At 41.3% G+C, this 26,457-nt stretch overlaps 1 protein-coding gene across 1 annotated transcript in view; it reads right to left on the minus strand.

Moving 5' to 3' along the window:
• Positions 1–26,457, minus strand: part of LOC149771147 (transient receptor potential cation channel subfamily M member 2-like) — a 94,880-nt gene that overhangs the window by 63,409 nt on the left and 5,014 nt on the right. The window contains exons 2-3 of the mRNA XM_089948821.1: positions 25,967–26,062; positions 24,965–25,117 (exon numbers count right to left, since the gene is read on the minus strand). The gene's annotated coding sequence lies outside the window, so the exon portion shown is untranslated. The remainder of the gene's footprint in view (positions 1–24,964; positions 25,118–25,966; positions 26,063–26,457) is intronic.

The following is a 26,457-nucleotide window of genomic DNA, read 5'->3' on the forward strand; positions in this document are numbered from 1 at the left end:
AGTGGCTAATAATGCCTGACCTATGACATGTGGCTAATAATGCCTGACATATGGCTAACACCTGACCTATGGCAAGTGGCTAATAATTCCTACCTATGGCAAGTGGCTAATAATGCCTACCTATGACAAGTGGCTAATAATGCCTGACCTATGGCAAATATCTAATAATGCCTACCAATGGCAAGTGCTTAATAATGCCTGACCTATGAAATGTGCATAATAATGCCTGACCTATGACATGTGGATAATAATGCCTGACCTTTGACATGTGGATAATAATGCATTACCTATGGCAAGTGGCTAATAATACCTATCAATGGGAACTGGCTAATAATGGCTAACAGTAACATTGGCTAAAAATGCCTGACCTATGGCAAGTTGCTCATAATGCCTGACCCATGCCAAGTGGCTAATAATGCCTGACCTATGGCAAGCAGCTAATAATGCCATCCTATGGCAAGTGGTTAATAATGCCTGACCTATGACATGTGGCTAATAATGCCTGACATATGGCTAATGCATGACCTATGGCAAGTGGCTAATAATTCCTACCTATGGCAAGTGGCTAATAATGCCTACCTATGGCAAGTGGCTAATAATGCCTAACCTATGGCAAATGTCTAATAATGCCTACCAATGGCAAGTGGTTAATAATACCTGACCTATGACATGTGGATAATAATGCCTGACCTTTGACATGTGGATAATAATGCCTGACCTATGGCAAGTGGCTAATAATGCCTATCAAAGGCAACTGGCTAATAATGGCTAACAACAGCATTGGCTAAAAATGCCTGACCTATGGCAAGTTGCTCATAATGCTTAACCCATGGCAAGTGGCTAATAATGCCTGACCCATGGCAAGTGGCTAATAATGCCTACCTCTGGCAAGTGGCTAATAATGCCTGACCTATGACATGTGGCTAATAATGCCTGACATATGGCTAACGCCTGACCTATGGCAAGTGGCTAATAATTCCTACCTATGGCAAGTGGCTAATAATGCCTACCTATGACAAGTGGCTAATAATGCCTGACCTATGGCAAATATCTAATAACACTGGTCAACAGTGAAATCATTACTGACTTGAAAAGGCCCTAATCTGTAGTATTTTGGTGTGCCGAACACGAATATAACCGTGAAAAATTTGTATTGGCTCTCGTTTTGAAGATATTCATATACCTCATTTTCTATGTTTCACTGTGTAAATTTCTCCAGTAGGACTGCAGCAACATCCGGAATAATGATGTAACATTGCATAATACCATCATGCTCACATCATCCACAGTTGATTGCATCATTTTCTGATGCAATGCAATACTAATGCCATGCGGCTGCTGAAGTAAGTTGACGTCAGCAGTGTACTATACATGTGTAGGCCTATTATACTAATGCCAGGCGGCTGCTGAAGCTGACGTAAGCAGTGTACTATATAAAGCCCAATCAGATAGGTTCAGCATTTAAAATATTTTAGACGTTGTGCGAGACAGTTCAAGCTACTGTTACATAAAACTTATTATTTTATCCATTTACGTACAATAAAGAACAGTAATGCCTCGAAAGTGTGTTAATACCGCGGACAATTTTTGCTATATTTGTGGGGAAGTGACATTTGCCAACCAGAAGAAAAGTATCAATTCTCAAGTGAAGAAGGCATATCATCTTTACTTCGGATGCAAGGTTGGTGACCAAGACAAGCCTTGGGCTCCGCATATATGCTGAGCTACATGTACAACACAGCTTTCACAGTGGTTGAATTGCAAAAGGTCATCAATGCCGTTTGCAGTCCCAATGGTGTGGAGAGAGCCAAGCAACCACCTAAATGACTGTTACTTCTGCTTGGTTCCTCCTCTTTCCGGCGGAATAACGAAGCGAAAGAAGAGCAGCAGAGGGGGCGAATCGGACATTTTGTCCAATCGTTATTTTGCTTAATTATTACTTTCTGCACTCAGTGGATCCGGTGTCGTCAGCGCCTGGTAAAAAAAAAACGACGACGTCGTTGGGGGATCGTCGCGTCGTCATTTGGTTTAATTAACACCTTCTGCGCGCCGATCCCCAGCGTCGTCAGCGTCCGGTAAGCACATCGACGACCGCGTCGATGTCATCGCCCCCTCTGCTGCTAAGTAGTTATTTACAATGAAAATTATTTACAACTAACCGAATATTTGGTCAAGTCCGATACGATATCGTGTCCGAGGATCATGTAAATTTATCGTTACGAATCCATGTGGGGTCGACTGAGCATGACTAAAAAAGTTTCGAAAAACATTAAAGTCCATGTCACCGCCGCACCATGTCTGCCAAATATTTCGTAGCGTGTGTGTATCAACGCCGTTGAACACAGCAAGAATATTACAGTTGTCTCTAATTACTTTTGGAATCTGAGTGTATCGTTGAGTGACATATATCACGTCAGTGTTTTTATGCCTGCCTCTGGAAAATATCCTAGCTGGGTTTTTTTGATTGTCTAACATAACATCATCGTACACGACTAGATTGTTAACGTCGCCATCAATATCATCAATACCCGGTGCATCATTGATATCCGTAATAAACTCAATAACATTTTTTTTAGCGATCGCTGATGCATTTTCGTTGAAATCTTTCAACACCTCGTAGCATCGTTGATCATCTACGCTAGGAGCAACCAAATACAACTTATCCCACTTCATCCATCTCATTATTAAATTGAGTAACAATTGCGTCTTACCTGATCCAGATGGTCCGATGATAATCATCCGGATCGAGTTTGGTAACGCTGCAACATGCTTAACTGGTTCTCTTGTTTTAGTCGCCGAAAAATCAATTATATTCATATCTCTATACATAAATTATGGATCTATATTGTGTGAAGTGTAGAGTACGTACTGGCACAAATGATATGACAACCGCTACAACAAGAAATAACAGATCGGCGCTTACTGGCAAGTGTGCACAATGCGGTACAAAGAAATTTAGATTTATTTCTATTAAACCCGGGGATGTTTTAAAAAAAAGCGAGGAGGTGACATCGCAGCCAAATTGGCAAAACTCCCCGGAACACCGTGGGCAAAGTATCCAGGAGAAAAACACCTCCCAGGATATAACTACTGTGGCCCCGGAACACGATTAGATATTAGACTCGATGATCAAAATCAGCCCAAACCCGGTGAGTATCCAATAAACGCTATCGATAAGGCGTGTCATGCTCATGATGTTGCTTACAAAAGTAGCGATCTGCAACAGCGTCATATCGCGGATGTAAAATTAATTCACGCGCTAAATGCTATTCCTGATAAATCCGTCAAAGAAAAATTGGCCTCATGGTTGGTAAAATCGGCTATGAAAGGTAAATTAATGATTGGCGCTGGTAATTAATAACAATCATCCAAGAAAAACGATGGATTCCATCTATTATTCTCCGAGAGGATACTGGAAGGGGAAGGCCGCAATTGATAAGCTTGCAAGCGCTGCAAAGGTAACAAAGACCACTGCGGCTAATTGGTTATCCAAACAGGCTATATGGCAAATTTATCTACCACCGCCTAAACAAATCAACTTTTCGCGCTTTGATGTCAGCGTACCTAATGAAGTTCATCAGGCTGATATACTATTTTTGCCGCATGACAACGGTTACAAATACGCGCTAACCGTAGTTGATGTTGCGAGTCGATACAAACAAGCGGAGCCGTTAAAAACAAAGTCAGCAACTGAAGTAGCCGCTGCGTTTGAAAGAATTTATCGAAGAGGCCCTCTGCGCTGGCCAAATCTATTACAAGTTGATCCTGGTAGTGAATTTCGCGGCGCTGTTTTATCAACGCTGAAACATCATAGCGTCGCGATACGACGAGGTCATACTGCGCTACATCGTGATCAGGCAATTGTTGAACGATTCAATCGGACTCTCGCTGAACGGTTATTTGGATATCAATACGCGAAGGAATTCATCCAAGAAAAACGATCTCGTGAATGGGTTAAAAGGTTGCCAGGTGTAATTGCAGCGTTAAATAACGAGATTACCCGAGCAATCAACATAAAGCCCAGCGACGCGATTAAATACGAGTATATACCCGGAAAATCAAAAATAAATAGCGTTTCCAAGCCGATTCTTGGCGATGTCACTGTTAGATATCTATATGAACCAGGAGAGCTTGAAGGCGGTAAAAAAAGGGCTACCGATCCTATTTGGAGTGTTACCACACATAACATATCAACGATAACACGATCAACTGGTAGACCACCGATCTACAGACTGGATTCAACTGCTCCTCAGCGCGGATTTACACGCGAGCAACTACAAGTGATACCTAACGATACTCAATTACCCCCACGTGGTCTTAACTAGCGCCGTTGCGTCTATTGCACTCAAGACAGGTCAACCTCACATTGTTTTTGACATGACCGAGACTGTTATCGATCCTATCCACGGTAAATTGGCGAGTGTCTTTATCCGAATAACGCCAACTCATTATACAATTGCAACTCGTGCAGTGATTATTCTGTTGTTGTCGTAGCGAGATTATTAATTCGGCATCAATATCAAAACGCCGCTGTTTTTTTTTATCCTGTTGGCGGTAACCCGAGAGTTTTCTATCAATGACGCTTGCATCGATGGTGACTTTGTCGCCGGCTTCGTCAGTGACTCCGTCGGTGACTTCGTCACTGACTCTGTCAATAACAATTCTTCGAAGCTGATTTATCCTTCGTACTCTGGACACTGCAAGATAGACTAGATTCGACCATTCGATGCGATTATCAACCATCCAAACAATTGTGTCCGTGATGGTTAGTCCCTGCGAGGAATGTATTGTCGTTGCGTATCCTAGCGTCCACGGGGATTTATCAGCACGTAGCGCGTCCTCGACGACGCTGATATCAACGAGCACGATATCATTCAGCACGAGAACCTGTTTTTTTGTCCCCGACGCTGTCGGGCCTGGAATCTCAACTTCAATGTTCTGCCGCCGTGTGTCCGCGGGTCTATAACATAACGGCACTGGACGCGTTGGAAACTTTTCCTTATGCAACGCAAACAAACTCCGCTGAAGTGTGTCTCTGACTATCTTTCTGCTCGCTACAATTAAATCGTTTGGTCTCCATGTTTCCCAGAATTCATTTAACGGCGTTTCCGGAATCACCTCGCGGATTATTTCACACTGAACTCTATCCGGCTGTAATCTGATTAGTTTTTTAACCTCGCGCAGTTGTTCATCAAGTGCTCGGTAATCAGTATCGGTTTCTTCATAATAGTCCACGAACCCGCTCAACCAATCATGTGGACCCTCGCCGACAAATGGTGGTGGTTGGCCATGGTCCCCACACATGATTACCGCTGTATTCGCGCGCAGCAACCACTCAAGAAACATTTGTAAAGTATCTAACGAAACAGTACATATCTCATCCCAGATGATAATGTCGGGAATAAATTTTTCACCCATTCGATCAGGAGTCCACTCACCGCCGCTGTATCGAAAAAAGCTGTGATAAGTAACGGCGTCAACATTTCGTTGTTTTATTTCTCGCGCTAGTCTGTGGGTCGGTGTAAGCACGATTATACTTGCCCGCGTTCGAAATAATTCAATTGCCCGAGTCGTCTTTCCTGACCCGCCACAGCCGCTTAAATAAACCGTCTTGTGTCTACAAATTGGATCAGAACACGATGGTGCATTAGACCATTCTGATAAATTATTACCGCGTAGGTAATTGTTCTCAACGATGACATTTGCTGACGGGGAATAATCGCGTCGTATTTCATTTTTAATTCTCCATGTACCCCAACTCTCGTCCGGACTAGTAAACTCGGCTACGTTTCCCTTGTACGCTACGTCTATATAAAATGAATCAACGGCTACTCTAACCGCGGTATCGGGGAATCTATTTATCATCGAGAATAAATTGATAGCGGCGTAACCCAGCATAGACGCCCTCAAATGTGGATACGCGGGGCTGTCTCCATCGCTGTAGGAAACAACTGTACCCAACTTTGTTCCATTGGACAAGAAAGCTGTTTTGCAGTTCACGTATCTATTTTTCGCCACTGCGTCCTTGATTACGAAATCATATTCTGCGTCATCTATAATCAGCCGTGAGCAATATCGTTTGTAATCGCAGTTTTTTCCACCTTGTGTAAACTTACCAATTATTCTTCTACCGAGATCTTTTGCCTCGTGGTTTCGTTGGTTGAATATCCTCCTGGACCATTCGATGATATATTCCTCGTCGGCATCGATGTGTTTTCTGGACTCGTCAATTATGCTATCTAGACGCTCCGGTTCTGGTAACCAGACTTCAGTCTGCGCCCGGTATGATATAATCGCGTCACTGACAATCAACGAAACTAGCATGCTACAATCAATCATATACCGTAGCAGCGCTATTGGCAACCACTTCTTTTCAGCTATGTGTCTACCGATCCAAATATAGCAACAGCGATGGAGTCCTGCCGCGAATTCAAATGATACTATGCGAGCGAATCCGGTTAAATCAAAATCAGGCAGTGGTCCATTAATAGCAACACGAGTCATTTCATGTCTGGGGTGTCCAAATCGTTTGAAATACTCAGCGGCGGATCCATACCCGAGAAAACTCGCTGGATAACAGGCAACCATATCAACCGAGATCATAGCGTCGCGGTTGTATTCAGTGTTCCATAGTCCACCGTGATAGTATTCCAAACAACTGGATTGTACATCTGGTAAAAATTCCTTGCGCGTTGGTCTCCACGCATTTTTCCTTGCTGCAACATGAGCTACAACCGATGGAATCGTAAAACAATTTGTTAGCAGTTGTTCATCATGCTCTTCAAATTCTATGGCGGTTTTTTTCATCCTGTTGTGAAATGCTTCAGTGCGATATAATTCACCGTTTGGTCTTACAAACTGATCAAAGGTATCCGCATCGTTTTCAGCGCTGCGAAGTAACCACACTGATACAGGGTCGTTTTTACACAAGTAGGCAATAGCATCAAATAGTTTCCTCTCCGCGAGAAAACCGTCCTTGGAGAATTGTTCTCCCAGGAATTCTTCGGGTATATACTTTACTGTTCTATCCCGTGGAAATATTGTGATCACGGGCGTCCATGCGTGTTCGTTATGATCGATAATTTTGATTGGGGCTCCCTTCGATTTATACTTCGATTCGTATAATACTTCACCGGTTATCGTTGTAACGGTTATTGGAAATCTCAACGACGTTTCTAATCTCGCTATGTCGCTGATGGTTGCTCCACGCTCTTTTACGGTTAGTTCCCACTGGTTGATTTTGCTACGTCGTAAATTAGTCAATTTGTTCCCTCGACATGCATTTGTAAAATGCTCTATTATTCGTTCTGCTACACAATTTATCCCAGTTGACTGTTTCATCGGTTTCAGTTTTCCGATATCAGGTTTCTTATTTAACGGGTATATTCCATAAACAACTGCTGTTTCAGGATACGCTCGTTCATAGTATGGTCTGTCAACTCCGGTTAACAGCCCCGGCTTGGAGTCGCGGCTGACAGTGACTGTTTTCTTATCGCTGAGAACTGGTTCAAATTTATCACGTATGATCCAATCGCCTGATTCCACCCGGACAATGAATTTTACTCTGAAGAAATACCTTTTACCGTCAAGTTGTGATATTATCATTGCTGCGCGGTTGTCGTTCATGGTAGCATCAACAACACCATCAATTCGAAATGTTGACCAACTGTGAGATGCGCCATCACGCTTGAATTCATTAATACAATCGCGTATTTTACTCAACAGGGTTTTATCGTTTATTAACGCTTTTGGTGTGTCCTTGAGGACTCTATCGAGATTGAATTTAATATTTTTCCGGGGCTTAATTGCTGCTAATCTCTCGAACTCATCCATATAATTAAAACAAGTATTTAAATGAAAGAATATAGTATAATGAATCACTGCAAATGGTTGATGATTGGGTCGACAACCCCGTGTAATAAATCATGCAGAGGTGAATTCTGCGGGTATCATTTACAAAGCGTTCGTAATGGTTCTCTTGGCCCCCTCCCGTGCTTGGTTTGTCACGTCGGTGTAAGAGGAAAATCGCAGTTGTGTATTAATTGTGGCGGAAAGCGATACAGGGAACTAAAACGCTATTATGACAAGCGAATTAAAAACGCCGTCATTGACCCCACCGCAGACTTCGTCATCAAAACCCCCCAAGACTACGTTGAAAGATTTATAATTAAACCAAATAATAAATTAGACAAATAGTATTATTATACAAATGGACCAAGAATTTCAGCCGCATCCTGTGTTCGTCAGTTACGAGGCGTCTCGCGACGGCATTGTTAGAAACCGCAAACTGAAGAAGCCGGTTGGTACCGTAAATAATCACGGGTATTTAATGTTTGGTGCCGGAAAGAAGAAATATCTCTGTCACAGAATCATCTATGAATGTTTTCACGGATTAATCGAGAATGGGCTTGTTATTGATCATATTAATAATAATAAGACTGATAATTCTCTTACAAACTTGCAAGCTATCTCTCAGAGTGAAAATAGTAAAAAAGGCCAAACTGGTAAATGCTCAAAAAAAGCAAAAAGCGTAAAATCATTTGATACAACAACTCACGAGGAAAAAATATTTCAGTCGATGAATGAGGCAGGAAAATATTTCGATATTTGTAGAGCCTCAATACAATTTGTTGCAGAACGAGTATATCAAACAGCGATCTCAAAAAAGACCGGGCATAGAATTCGATTTTCATATATAACAGAAATTAGCGAGTGACAAGGTCACCAGCGCCTATGGCGCTGACAAGGCCACCATGACAGTGTGAAACGTTATTGTCTGTTCCGGAAGAAAACAAAGTATGAACACCTCGGAATTGATACACGGGGTTTTCATTTTTTTTTATTTAAAAACAAGATGTTTTATAAGAATAATGAATATCGAAGACATCAATAATATATTAACTGAGATTTCAAAATTAAAAAATCAAGGAATTGAATTATCTGATGGTCTCGACAGTGAAAAAATATTATCCGATTATGAGATTATTAACGAACAGTCGAAACGGGGGCGTTTTACCCTGGCCCGCGAGTACTTTTTTATAAAACGATTACAACATACGATCAATGAAAACTTGTACCACAATGACGCAAATGCATTCATTGGACTATTTACTGCCGTTGAAATAATACGAAAAAAACTCGGACGTGTTTATGAACGACGCCGGGAGATTTCTAGTAAGATCAAAAACATTAGAAGGATTATAGACGAAAACTCCGTGGAGCCCCCGATGGTACACTCGGCGGAAAATTAGAAAATTGCGGATCAATTTACAATAATGGTAGGTGAATCACTTACTACTCGGCTAGCCAGAGAGCGGCTAGCAGCGCTTAGAAAGTTCATACCGTTACGAGACAGGGTCCGAGAGCAACTTCAAACGCGGCAGCAACTACAAACCGATTTTACTGTTGGAAGCGAACAACTCTTTGCCCCGGTAACTAAAGCGACTAAGGATGTTACAGCTGCAACAGAACGAGCAATATACGGGGATATTCCTAAGGAGGGCGAACGGAAAGAGGCGCCTCTTCTTCCTGTACTTGAAAAGATAGCAGCAGAGACAGAACAAACACAGCAACGGATAAAACAACTTTCCAGTGATATAAAAACCCAACGAGAGTATGAACGATTAGCTGATATTGATGATTCTGAACAGGGTGATGTTGGTGAACTTCAAAAAATTTCCACTCAAAAAGGAGTCCCCTTTATAGATAAACTCACTGAAGGGGCTATAGCACAAATAAAACGACCTCAATTACTGAAATCCGACGAGTATAGGGTTTTTGGTAATTTTGCCGCTCAAAGCTATTATTCAAGAAAAAACTTTTTAAAAGATGAGTATAAAAACAGTAATATAAAACGAGATGACTGGGTTAATTGGTTGTATAAAACGAATAAAGAGATTGATCGCTTGGATACAAAAGAATTGGGATATAAAGAATTTAAAAAAGGAATTGATGATTATGATATACGACAACAACAAGAAATACTACAACAGCAAAAAGAAGAAGTCCGAGAAAAACGTCAAAAAAAAGCTGGTTCTAAAAAAACAAGCGGAGAGGGGTATCCAAGTGGTAGTGGTCTAGTTGAAAACGCTAGTGTTACCTGCCCTAATAGTGTTCTCAGTGATATATCACGGCTAGAGGTATTAATTGGAGGAAAACGAGCCGGAAATAACTCTACGGAAATAATCAATGAGGCTGCTGATATTTGCAAGCGGTTATTTGCAGGCGGTATCATAGACATTAATACATATCGAACGCTCATAGACGAACTCGTGGATGATTAATTGGAAAACTGGTGTTTTTAATAAGGATGATCATACACTACAACCATGATAAACCAGTACTCGTCTACGTGGTAAACTCGCGATTGCCTGTTTACCGCGCGTACTATGGAGATGGTCTCGGTAGCACCATTGCGGGGTTATTTACAAGAATGGCTCCAAAAGTAGCGCCGTTAGCCAAACAATTAGGAATGAAGGCTATTGATGTTATTCGTGATAAGGGTATTAGTGCTATTGGAGATGTTGCCGGAAAGGCGCTTTCTGCCGCGCGAGACAAACTAATGTCGTTGGTGAAATCCAGGAGAAAAAAACAGAAACCACCGGTGATGCCATCAACGACAGTGATGCCTGCAAATGTCAGTAAAGTAATAAATAACGCCGTGGAAGAAAAATTAGAGTCGTTGGCGGCGACGAATCCGTCGTTGGCGACTTCGCCATCCGCCGATGCGGCAACCAACGCGCTCATGAACGCGATAGCGGGGAGTGGTTTAAATTCAAAGAATTTACGACGAAAAAATCGCAATTGAAAACATCAACATGATAAATAATAGAATGTTTGCGCGTACCGCTGATCCCGCGTTTGATATGGATGCCCCAGTGCGCAGGGATGATTCTGTCCGTGATTATCAATATTATTCTTATTATGCAGCGCAACCCGACCTACGATCGCGAATTGAACTTCAGGTCCAAGATACCAGTAAATACTTTCTGCCGTGTGAAGCGTTTATCGAAATCGAGGGAGAACTCGTGACAAATGCCGCCGATAATGCACCATACGCAGATGACCATCGTGTTCGAGTTGGCTTTGTCAACAACGGTATCATGGCGTTATTTGAGAGCGCCAGATATCTTATTGACGGGCGAGAAATTGAATCAATAGAACGCGAGGTTGATGTTGCAACGACGATAATTGGGTTGGCGAGATACTCGGATGATTATACAAGATCGGCGGGCCCATCTATGATGTTTGCGAAGGACACCACCAATAACGCTGACCATATTCAGTACATCAACGTGCTGGCGGAAAGAGATACCGCAACTGACCCACAGGCTGAAGCAGCCAATCCAGACCGCAGAGCAAGACCAGGTGCTAATTTTAATATTATAAAAAGCACCAACAATGATTACAATCTAGGATTCGCAGCACGAGTAGGAATGTTGCAAGGACCACGCCGACAGTTTTCATGCGCGATTCCACTCCATCACATATTTGGATTCTGCAGAAATGTCAGAAAAGTTGTCTATGGGGCTAAGCATACAATCGCGCTGACGCGAAGGGGCGATGATAACAATGCAATATGGCATGCTGCTGGCGTCGCTGCCGGTAAAGTCATTTTAACTAAAATGGCATTGTGGATGCCGGTGCTGACTCCATCAGTTACCACGGAAGCACGATTGTTAGCATTTATGGAACAGGGAGGGAAATCGCTGTTGAGTTGGCTAGCGGTAACAACTGATGCTAAAGAGGATAACGTCGCCGATACGTTTACATGGCACCTGGCATCAAAACAGGGTGTTTCAGCCCCGCGTCATATATTCATAGCGCTACAGAATAGGGAACGATTGGGCAGTCAAGAACGCAGCCATATGATATTTGATCAATTAGGAGTCAGGGATGTTTCGCTGAGAATAAACGGACAACAGGAACCATCCGAGGATATACAGCTTAATTACGGCGACAACCATATCGCACGTGTGTACCATCGATTGCTGTCGTATATGGGTCGTGATCAAAACGTCGACACTGGTTTGCAAATATCACAACTTGATTTTAAAAACCTGTATCCGATTTATTATTTTTCGCTGGAACATCTTGATTTAACGAGACAATCCGTCGTTGATATACACTTCCGAGCTCGTATAGCCCCGGGTGGTGTTAATTATAGAGCGGTTGCTGTCATTCTCAGCGATAAATCAATGCTGCTAGAAGGTGTTGGTGGACGAATGAGAATCGTTGATGCGCCAGTGGAAAACATGTAATTGAAAGCACAAAACGCGTTTACAATAAAATGTCGTATAGTGTCGTCAGTGTAGAGTTGACTGATGGTCAAGTCAAGAAATTACGATCAAAGTCGGCTAAACAATGCGGAACCACAATAACGCTGAAGCCGTCGCAGATGGCGGGTGGTAATCATAAGATATCGTTGACGGCGCGTCAAATAAAACATTTCAATGATGCGATGAAGAATAAAAAGGGTGTTCAAATAGATTTTTCAGCCGCAGCAATTAAAAACATGGAAAAGACCGGTGGAATATTTCCGCTGTTAGCTGCGATTCCGGCATTGATTGCCGCGGCCGCACCAGCAGTGGCTAAGGCGGCTGCGTTGGGGGCCGTTGGTACCGCGGCGGGGATGGCATTGAAGAAGGCAACCGGGAAAGGCTACAAAAAAAAAACGACCCGTAGCCGGAAAGGGTCTAAGACTACCGGGAACCCCGTATTCATGGTACTCGGGGAAGGGTCTAAGACTACCGGGAACCGTTTATTAACGCAAGAGTCTATGACTCCTGAGTCAATGACTCCTGAGTCAATGACTCCCATGTCTAATTTTGATTTAATAGACGCCGCAAACGCGCTAGCGATAAAAAACTTCAGAGGTGTTTTTATGAGGGATCAATTACCGGCGGCACCAAGGAATATTGAAACCGGCATAATTAACCTCGATGGGTCCTCCGGAGCGGGAACTCATTGGGTTGCATACGCGATTGATCCGCGTGCAATCGTCTATTTTGATTCATACGGGTTAGCTCCGCCGAAAGAGTTCATGCGGTATGTCCGGGCGTGTTCAGCCCGGGCGTGTTCGGCCCGGGTTTTTTATTCCACGCTGCCAACACAGCAATTAAGTGACCCACCGATATGTGGCCGCGAGGTATTAAACGTACTTGCGGCGATTTCATCATCGCGAAAACCACCTCATGTGGTTGTAAACGAATACACTAGTGGAGTCGTAGAAGCTCAACGGATTTTAGAGAATAACATTTACAATAATAATGATTGATATCTGGGGACGACCGGTTTCGGCGCTGAAAAAGCCCACGGAAACGCCCGCCACCGATGACATAAAAAAACTAATTGAGGATGAAATCGCTGATACGTTGAATTTAACCAGTGTTGACCCAGATGAAATAGTTGTATTTCAAGACCGCCAGGGTAAATTGAAATCCAGTAATGTGTCACTAAATGACGTTTTAATACGACAGCGTGATGCCGCCGAGAACACTATCGCGCTGTATACCAGAGACGGACGACTCAAACCGGGTGAAGATATATCGATGATAACGGATAGGATAATATCCGCCCAGAACGGTTTTATAAGGTTGGATAGATTGGTAACCGATATACAACTCACTACCGCTAGTTTTTTTGGGACCCCGCCGGTAACCGAACCAAATATTACAACAATAAAGAATACTATTTCGGAGTTTACGATACTGTCGGCCAATTTATCCTCGTTACGAAAAAATGTTAACAAGATTGATAGCGCCGTTGATAAATTCTTTGGTAAAAAAAATATCAAACCGGATGAAATCACAATAACTATAAATGATATCACTGCGTATAGACAGGAAATAGAAACAATCAAAATTATTATTGAAGCGTTTAGACAATCACTATTGAAAACAGAGCAATACGAAAAAATAAAAATCCCTCATGAGAATATCATCAACACAGTATACACAATTCAGCATGGATCATTCGATTGGACTCCTACACAGAATACAGTAGATATCACCGCAACTGTTAAGGGTATTTATCGATTGACATTGATTTCGGCGATGCAGTTTAGTATATCATCGTCGAGTTCATCCGGGTTTAACAATACAATATCAACAATTATAGACAAGGACGCAACTGAACGGTTTGTGATTAAGGCCGTTGATAGCAGTATATTTAGGGCAGACATTACATGGTATGTGGAATTTGTAGCGAATCTAAGTAATTAAAAACACTAGCTCTTTTAAAATAAAAATGACCACCAAGGAAATTGAATCAGAGGTATCACCGACGTCACATCAATATCGATTCGATACCGCAAAAGAATTTTCCGCGAATTTGAAAACGCTTTCCGAACAATACCGTGCAAAAATAAAAAAATACCGCAGAAAAATAACCGCCATCGACGCGGTCGTGTACTCGGTATCGGGTATAGTAGCTGGCGCCGGTGTTATTTTATCCACGGTGACCACGATAACCCCGATCGCTGTTCCAATCGCTATCTCCGCGATGACAACAGTTGCTGGAGTTGCCAACGCAATCACTAGGAAGATATCATCGTGTTTTCAGAAAAAACTCAACGAGTATACAGTAAAACATCAAATAGTATCCGACGCATACTCGAAATTATCCGGGTTGATCTCGTTATCGATTGATAATTTGTTCGTATCCGATGTTGAATTCTCCACGATGGTCCAGTTGTATAGCTCCGCGATGTCAAAAATCGAGGATTTTCAACTGGAAGCCGGAACCACCTGGTTGTTGAAATTAGACACTAAAGACAACGAATAATAATAATGTCGCTGAACCCCGAAGGGTCTCAATTACTTCAGCGGATCGCGGAGAATACCACTCCGGTACAAACAAATATGATATCAATAACGTCAACGAAACCCGAATTCAGTGTGAACTTCCCATCGCCGGTTCCAGTGAAGGAAATAGCGCTGGCAAAATTGCGAGTATATCACAGTTGGCCTAATATCCGAGCGGAAGCATTTAACGGACAACAACCTAATAACTCGCTGGTTTTTGCATGGACAAATAAGCCCGATGGGACCCCAGACTGGAATGAGGTTACAATACCAACTGGGTCATACCAAATAGAACAAATCAATAAAGAATTTCAACGCAGGATAAAATCGATCACAGGAAAAGAATCAAAAATCGCTATTACGGTTCATGAACCGACGTTATCGTCAACGATTGAAATAAACACACCGGGGTATATGGTTGATATTTATAACAGTTCAATAAGAACCATACTAGGTTGGCCTGAGAATCCACCCGCGGACTTGCACACGAATGAGAAATCGTATCATGAGATTAATCCCGGGTATCGAGATAATTTGTCTATTATGAAAAACACGTCATTACCCAGCAGGTTTATATTTCAAGACATGGACACCATGCAGTGGTATTTTCAGTATGACAAAACCCCTGAATCGATCGTCGTATTAACAGTTAATTTAGATGATATCACTAATGCGTTTGCCGAGATTAATTATATTTACCATTCACAACTAGAACAGCTACGGCAAACAAAAGCACGAAAACACGTTGAGGTGTTAAATCAACTCATATCAGACATGGAATATATCAATGAACGAATCGTTAAAACAATATCCGATAACAGCGATGGTAATAAACAAAAACTCCTAACCGAGTATAATATCACAGAAGCCGATTTACCCGATTTAAAGTTTTCAGGATACAACGCACCAGAACTAAGAAAATCTCTTAATGATTTTCTCGGTCCATCAACTAATATCCTCAAACACGATAACGGAGATGGTGGTAGGCATATCGCCCCGTACAACGTAAATATCGCATCGGTGATAGCGATTAATCTAGTGTGTGATGTTATCGAAGGGAGTTACCAGGTAAATACCAAGCAATCAAATCAAGCTCAACAGGGGTATATCCTTTATTCGTTTTCACCAACAGCCCCTCCCGGATTTTTAATCGTTGAGAGTCCGATTAATCCGGTCTATATGCGATGCCATGATCGGTTTTTAACGAGAATTAATTTCAGACTTACCGATCAGTCAAATAACCTAATTGATCTGCAAGAGGAGGAGTTAGTGATCACTCTGTTTGTAAGATCATAAAGACCCTCATTGTAAATAACCACTTAGCAGCAGAGGGGGCGATGACATCGACGCGGTCGTCGATGTGCTTACCGGACGCTGACGACGCTGGGGATCGGCGCGCAGAAGGTGTTAATTAAACCAAATGACGACGCGACGATCCCCCAACGACGTCGTCGTTTTTTTTTTACCAGGCGCTGACGACACCGGATCCACTGAGTGCAGAAAGTAATAATTAAGCAAAATAACGATTGGACAAAATGTCCGATTCGCCCCCTCTGCTGCTAGAAGTCGAGAATAGTCTACCCAAACATTCCGTCTGCATTGAGACCAGTTCCACATGGTGAGGGACTTCCTATTCCAGAACCTCCAGCAGAATATTCTCTTGATTCATCTGACGAAGACAAAGGTGAGTCGACCTGTTCTTCTCCTGGTCCATCAGCATGCAGTGATCCAGATTTTCACTGTGGTGCATCATCAACCCCACACAGAATAACACAGGAAGAACTAAATGACCTGATTCGTGATTTGGACTTATCAAAGAACAAGGCAGAATTGCTAGGATCAAGACTCCAACAATGGAATCTTCTAGAAGAAGATGTCACAATTACTACATATCGAAAGCACCACCAGCAATTGGAGCCTTTCTTCAGAAAGGAAAGTAATCTGATATTCTGTTCCGATATTGAGGGCCTCATGAATGCTTTAAAAATCACTCATGACCCACAAGAATGGAGACTATTTGTGGACTCTTCGAAACTGAGTCTCAAGGCTGTGCTTTTGCACAATGGAAACATTCTTCCATCTATTCCAGTAGCGTATGCTGTCCACATGAAAGAGACATACGATAACTTAAGGCAGCTACTGAATTCCATTGAGTATAACAAGTACAGCTGGCACCTCTGTGGTGATTTGAAGGTAGTTGCCCTTTTAATGGGACTGCAGCAAGGATATACAAAATACATGTGTTTCTTATGCGAGTGGGATAGCCGAGCAAGGGGAATGCACTACATGAGGAAGGAATGGACTCACAGGCAGAATGTAGCCATTGGAGAGAAGAATATCCAACACCCAGCTCTGGTTGAGGCTCAGAAAATCTTGCTACCACCCCTTCACATCAAACTAGGTTTGATGAAGAACTTCGTGAAAGCCATTGACCGGACTTTGCCAGCATTCCGATACCTGCATGAAAAATTCCCTCGACTCAGCGAAGCAAAGATTAAAGAGGGAGCTTTTGTGGGTCCTCAGATTCGAGAGCTTTTCAAAGATGACCGGTTCAACAACTTGCTGGAAGGTGACGCGAAACAAGCATGGAATGCTTTTGGCCTAGTTTCTACAAACTTCCTCGGAAATGTTAGGGTAGAAAACTATAAGGAACTAGTAGAAGACATGTTGATGAAGTATAAGAAACTTGGCTGCAATATGTCTCTAAAGATTCACTTCCTTCATTCCCATTTGGATTTCTTTCCTAGCAACTGTGGTATTGTTAGTGATGAACACGGCGAACGTTTTCATCAAGATATCGCAACAATGGAACAAAGATACCAGGGAAAATGGTCCACTACAATGCTGGCTGACTACTGCTGGACACTCCTCAGAGATGCTCCCGAACAGCTGTACAAGAGACAGGCGAAGAAATCTAAGATGTAGTCAATGACTTGATTTTTTATAGGTAGGCTATTACAGTTGACCTTTTACTATTGGAATGCATTTCGTTATGTAAACATTAATTTCTTGCAGATTACAAAAAAACTAGAGCCAATTTTGCAATTTGACTGTCATATTCGTGTTCAGCACATAAAAATTGATAAGAATTGACTAATTTTATTTCAGTAACATGACTTTTGTAAAAATTTGTTGTCCAGTGTAATGCCTACCAATGGCAAGTGCTTAATAATGCCTGACCTATGACATGTGCATAATAATGCCTGACCTATGACATGTGGATAATAATGCCTGACCTTTGACATGTTGATAATAATGCATTACCTATGGCAAGTGGCTAATAATACCTATCAATGGGAACTGGCTAATAATGGCTAACAGTAACATTGGCTAAAAATGCCTGACCTATGGCAAGTTGCTCATAATGCCTGACCCATGCCAAGTGGCTAATAATGCCTGACCTATGGCAAGCAGCTAATAATGCCATCCTATGGCAAGTGGTTAATAATGCCTGACCTATGACATGTGGCTAATAATGCCTGACATATGGCTAATGCATGACCTATGGCAAGTGGCTAATAATTCCTACCTATGGCAAGTGGCTAATAATGCCTACCTATGGCAAGTGGCTAATAATGCCTAACCTATGGCAAATGTCTAATAATGCCTACCAATGGCAAGTGGTTAATAATACCTGACCTATGACATGTGGATAATAATGCCTGACCTTTGACATGTGGATAATAATGCCTGACCTATGGCAAGTGGCTAATAATGCCTATCAAAGGCAACTGGCTAATAATGGCTAACAACAGCATTGGCTAAAAATGCCTGACCTATGGCAAGTTGCTCATAATGCTTAACCCATGGCAAGTGGCTAATAATGCCTGACCCATGGCAAGTAGCTAATAATGCCTACCTCTGGCAAGTGGCTAATAATGCCTGACCTATGACATGTGGCTAATAATGCCTGACATATGGCTAACGCCTGACCTATGGCAAGTGGCTAATAATTCCTACCTATGGCAAGTGGCTAATAATGCCTACCTATGACAAGTGGCTAATAATGCCTGAACCATGGCAAATATCTAATAATGCCTACCAATGGCAAGTGCATAATAATGCCTGACCTATGACATGTGCATAATAATGCCTGACTTTTGACATGTGGATAATAATGCCTGACCTATGGGAAGTGGCTAATAATACCTATCAATGGCAACTGGCTAGTAATGGCTAACAGTAACATTGGCTAAAAATACCTGACCTATGGCAAGTTGCTCAAAATGCCTGACCCATGCCAAGTGGCTAATAATGCCTGACCTATGGCAAGCAGCTAATAATGCCTACCTCTGACAAGTGGCTAATAATGCCTGACCTTCGACATGTGGCTAATAATGCCTGACCTATGGCAAGTGGCTAATAATGCCTGACATATGGCTAATGCCTGACCGATGGCAAGTAGCTAATAATTCCTACCTATGGCAATTGGCTAATAATGCCTACCTATGGCAAGTGGATAATAATGCCTGACCTATGGCAAATGTCATCTAATTCCTACCAACGGCAAGTGGTTAATAATGCCTGACCTATGACATGTGGATAACATGCCTGAACTTTGACATGTGGATAATAATGCCTGACCTATGGCAAGTGGCTAATAATGCCTATCAATGGCAACTGGCTAATAATGGCTAACAATAGCATTGGCTAAAAATGCCTGACCTATGGCAAGTTGCTCATAATGCCTGACCCATGGGAAGTGGCTAATAATGCATGACCTATGGCAAGTAGCTAATAATGCCATCCTATGGCAAGTGGTTAATAATGCCTGACATATGACACGTCGCTAATAATGCCTGACATATGGCTAATGCCTGACCTATGGCAACTGGCTAATAATTCCTACCTATGGCAAGTGACTAATAATGCCTACCTATGGCAAGTGGCTAATAATACATGATGTATGGCAAATGTCTAATAATGCCTACCATTGGCAAGTGGTTAATAATGCCTGACCTATGACATGTGGATAATAATGCCTGACCTATGACATGTGGACAATAATGCCTGACCTTTGACATGTGGATAATAATGCCTGACCTATGGCAAGTGGCTAATAATGCCTATCAATGGCAACTGGCTAATAATGGCTAACAATAGCATTGGCTAAAAATGCTTGACCTATGGCAAGTTGATTATAATGCCTGACCCATGGCAAGTGGCTAATAATGCCTGACCCATGGCAAGTAGCTAATAATGCCTATCTCTGGCAAGTGGCTAATAATGTCTGACCTTTGACATGTGGCTAATAATGCCTGACCTATGGCAAGTGGCTAATAATGCCTGACCTATGGCAAGTGGCTAATAATGCCTGACATATGGCTAATGCCTGACCTATGGCAAGTGGCTAATAATTCTTACCTTTGGCAATTGGCTAATAATGCCTACCTATGGCAAGTGGCTAACAATGCCTGACCTATGGCAAATGTCTAATAATGCCTACCAATCGCAAGTGGTTAATAATGCCTGACCTATGACATGTGGATAATAATGCCTGACCTTTGACATGTGGATAATAATGCCTGACCTAAGCCAAGTGGCTAATAATGCCTCTCAATGGCAACTAGCTAATAATGGCTAACAATAGCATTGGCTAAAAGTGCCTGACCTATGGCAAGTGGCTAATAATACATGATGTATGGCAAATGTCTAATAATGCCTACCATTGGCAAGTGGTTAATAATGCCTGACCTATGACATGTGGATAATAATGCCTGACCTATGACATGTGGACAATAATGCCTGACCTTTGACATGTGGATAATAATGCCTGACCTATGGCAAGTGGCTAATAATGCCTATCAATGGCAACTGGCTAATAATGGCTAACAATAGCATTGGCTAAAAATGCTTGACCTATGGCAAGTTGATTATAATGCCTGACCCATGGCAAGTGGCTAATAATGCCTGACCCATGGCAAGTAGCTAATAATGCCTATCTCTGACAAGTGGCTAATAATGCCTGACCTTTGACATGTGGCTAATAATGCCTGACCTATGGCAAGTGGCTAATAATGCCTGACATATGGCTAATGCCTGACCTATGGCAAGTAGCTAATAATTCCTACCTATGGAATTGGCTAATAATGCCTACCTATGGCAAGTGGCTAATAATGCCTGACCTATGGCAAATGTCAAATAATGCCTACCAATGGCAAGTGGTTAATAATGCCTGACCTATGACATGTGGATAATAATGCCTGAACTTATAATAATGCCTGACCTATGGCAAGTGGCTAATAATGCCTATCAATGGCAACTGGCTAATAATGGCTAACAATAGCATTGGCTAAAAATGCCTGACCTATGGCAAGTTGCTCATAATGCCTGACCCATGGCAAGTGTCTAATAATGCATGACCTATGGCAAGTAGCTAATAATGCCATCCTATGGCAAGTGGTTAATAATGCCTGACCTATGACATATGGCTAATAATGCCTGACATATGGTTAATGCCTGACCTATGGCAACTGGCTAATAATTCCTACCGACGGCAAGTGGCTAATAATGCCTACCTATGGCAAGTGGCTAATAATGCGTGATGTATGGCAAATGTCTAATAATACCTACCATTGGCAAGTGGTTAATAATGCCTGACCTCTGACATGTGGATAATAATGCCTGACCTATGACATGTGGACAATAATGCCTGACCTTTGACATGTGGATAATAATGCCTGACCTATGGCAAGTGGCTAATAATGCCTGACCTATGGCAAGTGGCTAATAATGGCTAACAATAGCACTGGCAAAAAATGCCTGACCTATGGCAAGTTGATTATAATGCCTGACCCATGGCAAGTGGCTAATAATGCCTGACCCATGGCAAGTGGCTAATAATGCCTGACATATGGCTAATGCCTGACCTATGGCAAGTGGCTAATAATTCTTAGCTATGGCAATTGGCTAATAATGCCTACCTATGGCAAGTGGCTAAGAATGCCTGACCTATGGCAAATGTCTAATAATGCCTACCAATGGCAAGTGGTTAATAATGCGTGACCTATGACATGTGGATAATAATGCCTGACCCTTGACATGTGGCTAATAATGCCTGACCTATGGCAAGTGACTAATAATGCCTGACATATGGCTAATGCCTGACCTATGGCAAGTGGCTAATAATTCTTAGCTATGGCAATTGGCTAATAATGCCTACCTATGGCAAGTGGCTAACAATGCCTGACCTATGGCAAATGTCTAATAATGCGTACCAATGGCAAGTGGTTAATAATGCGTGACCTATGACATGTGGATAATAATGCCTGACCCTTGACAAGTGGATAATAATGCCTGACCTAAGGCAAGTGGCTAATAATGCCTCTCAATGGCAACTGGCTAATAATGGCTAACAATAGCATTGGCTAAAAGTGCCTGACCTATGGCAAGTTGCTCAGAATGCATGACCCATGGCAAGTGGCTAATAATGCCTGACCTATGGCAAGTGGCTAATAATGCCATCCTATGGCAAGTGGTTAATAATGCCTGACATATGGCTAATGCCTGACCTACAGCAAGTGGCTAATAATTCCTACCTATGGCAATTGGCTAATAATGCCTACCTATGGCAAGTGGCTAATAATGCCTGACCTATGGCAAATGCCTAATAATGCCTACCAATGGCAAGTGGTTAATAATGCCTGACCTATGACATGTGGATAATAATGCCTGACCTTTGACATGTGGATAATAATGCCTGACCTATGGGAAGTGGCTAATAATGCCTATCAAAGGCAACTGGCTAATAATGGCTGACAGTAACATTGGCTAAAAATGCTTGACCTAGGGCAAGTTGCTCATAATGCCTGACCCATGGCAAGTGGCTAATAATGCCTGACCTATGGCAAGTAGCTAATAATGCTGTCCTATGGCAAGTGGTTAATAATGCCTGACCTATGACATGTGGCTAATAAGGCCTGACATGGCTAATGCCTGACCTATGGCAGGTGGCTAATAATTCCTACCTATGGCAAGTGGCTAATAATGCCTGCCTACGGCAAGTGGCTAATAATACCTGACCTATGGCAAATATCTAATAATGCCTACCAATGGCAAGTGGTTAATAATGCCTGACCTCTGACATGTGGATAATAATGCCTGACCTATGACATGTGGATAATAATGCCTGACCTTTCACATGTGGATAATAATGCCTGACCTATGGCAAGTGGCTAATAATGCGTATCAATGGCAACTGGCTAACAACAACAGCATTGGCTAAAAATGCCTGACCTATGGCAAGTTGCTCATAATGCCTGACCCATGGCAAGTGGCTAATAATGCCTGACCCATGGCAAGTAGCTAATAATGCCTACCTCTGGCAAGTGGCTAATAATGCCTGACCTTTGACATGTGGCTAATAATGCCTAACCTATGGCAAGTGGCTAATAATGCCTGACATATGGCTAATGCCTGACCTATGGCAAGTGGCTAATAATTCTTACCTTTGGCAATTGGCTAATAACGCCTACCTATGGCAAGTGGCTAATAATGCATGACCTATGGCAAATATCTAATAATGCCTACCAATGGCAAGTGGTTAATAATGCCTGACCTATGACATGTGGATAATAATGCCTGACCTATGACATGTGGATAATAATGCCTGACCTTTCACATGTGGATAATAATGCCTGACCTATGGCAAGTGGCTAATAATGCCTATCAATGGCAACTGGCTAACAACAACAGCATTGGCTAAAAATGCCTGACCTATGGCAAGTTGCTCATAATGCCTGACCCATGGCAAGTGGCTAATAATGCCTGACCCATGGGAAGTAGCTAATAATGCCTACCTCTGGCAAGTGGCTAACAATGCCTGACCTTTGAGATGTGGCTAATAATGCCTGACCTATGGCAAGTGGCTAATAATTCCTACCTATGGCAAGTGGCTAATAATGCCTGACCTATGGCAAATGTCTAATAATGCCTACCAATGGCAAGTGGTTAATAATGCCTGACCTATGACATGTGGATAATAATGCCTGACCTTTGACATGTGGATATTAATGCCTGACCTATGGCAAGTGGCTAATAATGCCTATCAATGGCAACTGGCTAATAATGGCTAACAATAGCATTGGCTAAAAATGCCTGACCTATGGCAAGTTGCTCATAATGCCTGACCCATGGCAAGTAGCTAATAATGCCTACCTCTGGCAAGTGGCTAATAATGCCTGACCTTTGACATGTGGCTAATAATATCTGACCTATGGCAAGTGGTTAATAACGCCTGACCTTTGACATGAGGATAATAATACCTGACCCAGGGCAAGTGGCTAATACTGCCTGACCTATATCATGTGGCAATTGGCTAATAATGCCTGACCTATATCATGTGGCTAAAAATGTCTGACCTATGACAAGTGGCTAATAATGCATACCAATGGCAACTGGCTAATAATGCCTGACCTATGGCATGTGGCTAATAATGCCTGAACTGTGTCAAGTGGTTAATAATAGCTGACCTATGACAAGTGGCTAATAATGCCTGACATAATTCAAAGACAAGGAAATATATTAAATGGGGTATTGCCACAAACAATTTCTTTGAACTATCAACCTTTGGATTCTTGATGATCTATCAATAAATCATAGACTTTTTGCCACACAAACTCAAGAAAATGAAGCCAAACCCCTTATGATACACTAAACTAAGACTATTCACTAGTTCTATCATTTAGAAATTCATGGCCCTTTAAAAGAAAAGACCTAGACAAAGTGTGAAGTTTACAACCAAACCAAGCTGACAATAAAAACTAATATTTCCTAATCAAAGACCATTAGTAAAATATTTTTAAATCACAATATGTATCATAATTACCTGACATGCTGTAAATAAATTGTTTTATCAAAGTGTTTTTCTACACCTACATTCCATAATCTGGTCAGACTAATAACCTGACCAACATCTCCATTGCTCTCAAAGCATATGACTCCGGGCAATTGTAACATTGTAAAATTAATCAGTACAATGCAATGATGAGGGCACAAATTTCAAACAAATTAATTCTCTGAGGGTTGTTCAATGAAGCTAGTTAATGGAATGCATTCAATTTAACTATATTGGTCCAGATTGGGTGATGATACAGTTAAAAGGTAAGTAGTGTTAAGATCCAAAGAGATTCATATTCTGTATATATTTTGCTAAATTTAACCTGATTTCGCAAGGCCAGTAGGTTGGAAAATGTAGTGTGCACACTCCTCCCAGAATTTGTTAACATTTGCTGATGGTATTCCATGCTCCTCCACAAACTCCATCATTGTTAACTTCTCTTCTTTGATCCATTTCTTGTACGTTCTATTTTGGTCTGGGAACTGCAATCAATAAACAGTCATGAGCTACAATGTTTGAAATTAACTGTAAGTATGAGTTGGTACTTGTCATATAAATCTCAGACTCAGTAACAAATATTTAAAATTTATCAAGAATTTGGAAAGACAAATAACTGTTAGTTAAATACCTATTGCTACTTAATAATGCAAGTATTTACCTATTGTCTTCTGGAAATAATGACCACATTTTCATTTTTTTAATGTTACAAGGCTGTTAATTGCATAATAATGTATAAAAATTACCTGCTAACAACTATTATAACAAACAAGGCAATACACAGAGTATATAATGAAAATAATACTGGATTACAAGCTATCAGCCAATGAAATGTTTGCTTATATGTCATTTATATCTCAATGTAAAAACACACAAGATGTCATAAAATAGAATACAGTCGTCTTGCAATACAGTAAATGTAAGTGCCACACTGTCTGATTTATGCATATAATAATGGCATGGTAAACATTCAGATATATAGAGTGATTATATGATTCTTCATTTCAGTACTTCATTACAATAATAAATACTTTTTATATTTCCATGTGTACCTTACAAATGCAAAAATAAAGATAAACAATTGATTTTAATTAATACTTATTTACTTGTCTTACTGATGAGTTAAATGCAAATATTCCTGTGTAGTTTTAAGAGAATATCTGTTTCACTTTTGTAACAGATCTGAGGCAAAGTGAGTATCAACATAAAATGAGCATCTCCTTAAACAAGGTTCTGAATGCAAAACTTGAGGATAGACATTCAAAATTTGTGTAAAGTGAATCAGTACAGAATGTTGCCAACTGCAACTGTAAATAGTATAATATACCTCTGTCTGCGCTTCTCTATCTGCACAGGAGTCTTTCCTGTTGTTGATGACCTCCCTCTTTTACAATAGGTGTGGAAACTAAGATGACCCTCCATTCTATAAAATCAAATTAGAACATTTCAAGAAACATGTTTTTTATTTTTTATTCTCACTAGGTATCAAAGAATCAATTCAGTGTATTTTCAAATGACATAATAATTATTATTAATTTTGCAACCATTTTCTATAGATATAATAAAAATATTATTGAAAGCATTTTCATTTTTTATGATAAATGCTTCACATATCTTGTTTTATTGTCAGTCATTAAACACAGAATATTAAATTTAAGTTCCCTAAACAAATGGATATTTATTTAACTTGATACCATGAAGATTTCATCATAAACTTTGGCATGTATGTATAGTTTTATTTAATGCTTGAGTTTTCTTTTATAAATATGCCCATGTAAACACAGAACACCAGAGTAAATAAGATTTTATCAATTGGTA

The sequence above is a fragment of the Sinohyriopsis cumingii genome, unplaced genomic scaffold (assembly GCF_028554795.1).
Source record: "Sinohyriopsis cumingii isolate HCF-2022 unplaced genomic scaffold, ASM2855479v2 utg002106l, whole genome shotgun sequence".
NCBI lineage: Eukaryota > Metazoa > Mollusca > Bivalvia > Unionida > Unionidae > Sinohyriopsis > Sinohyriopsis cumingii.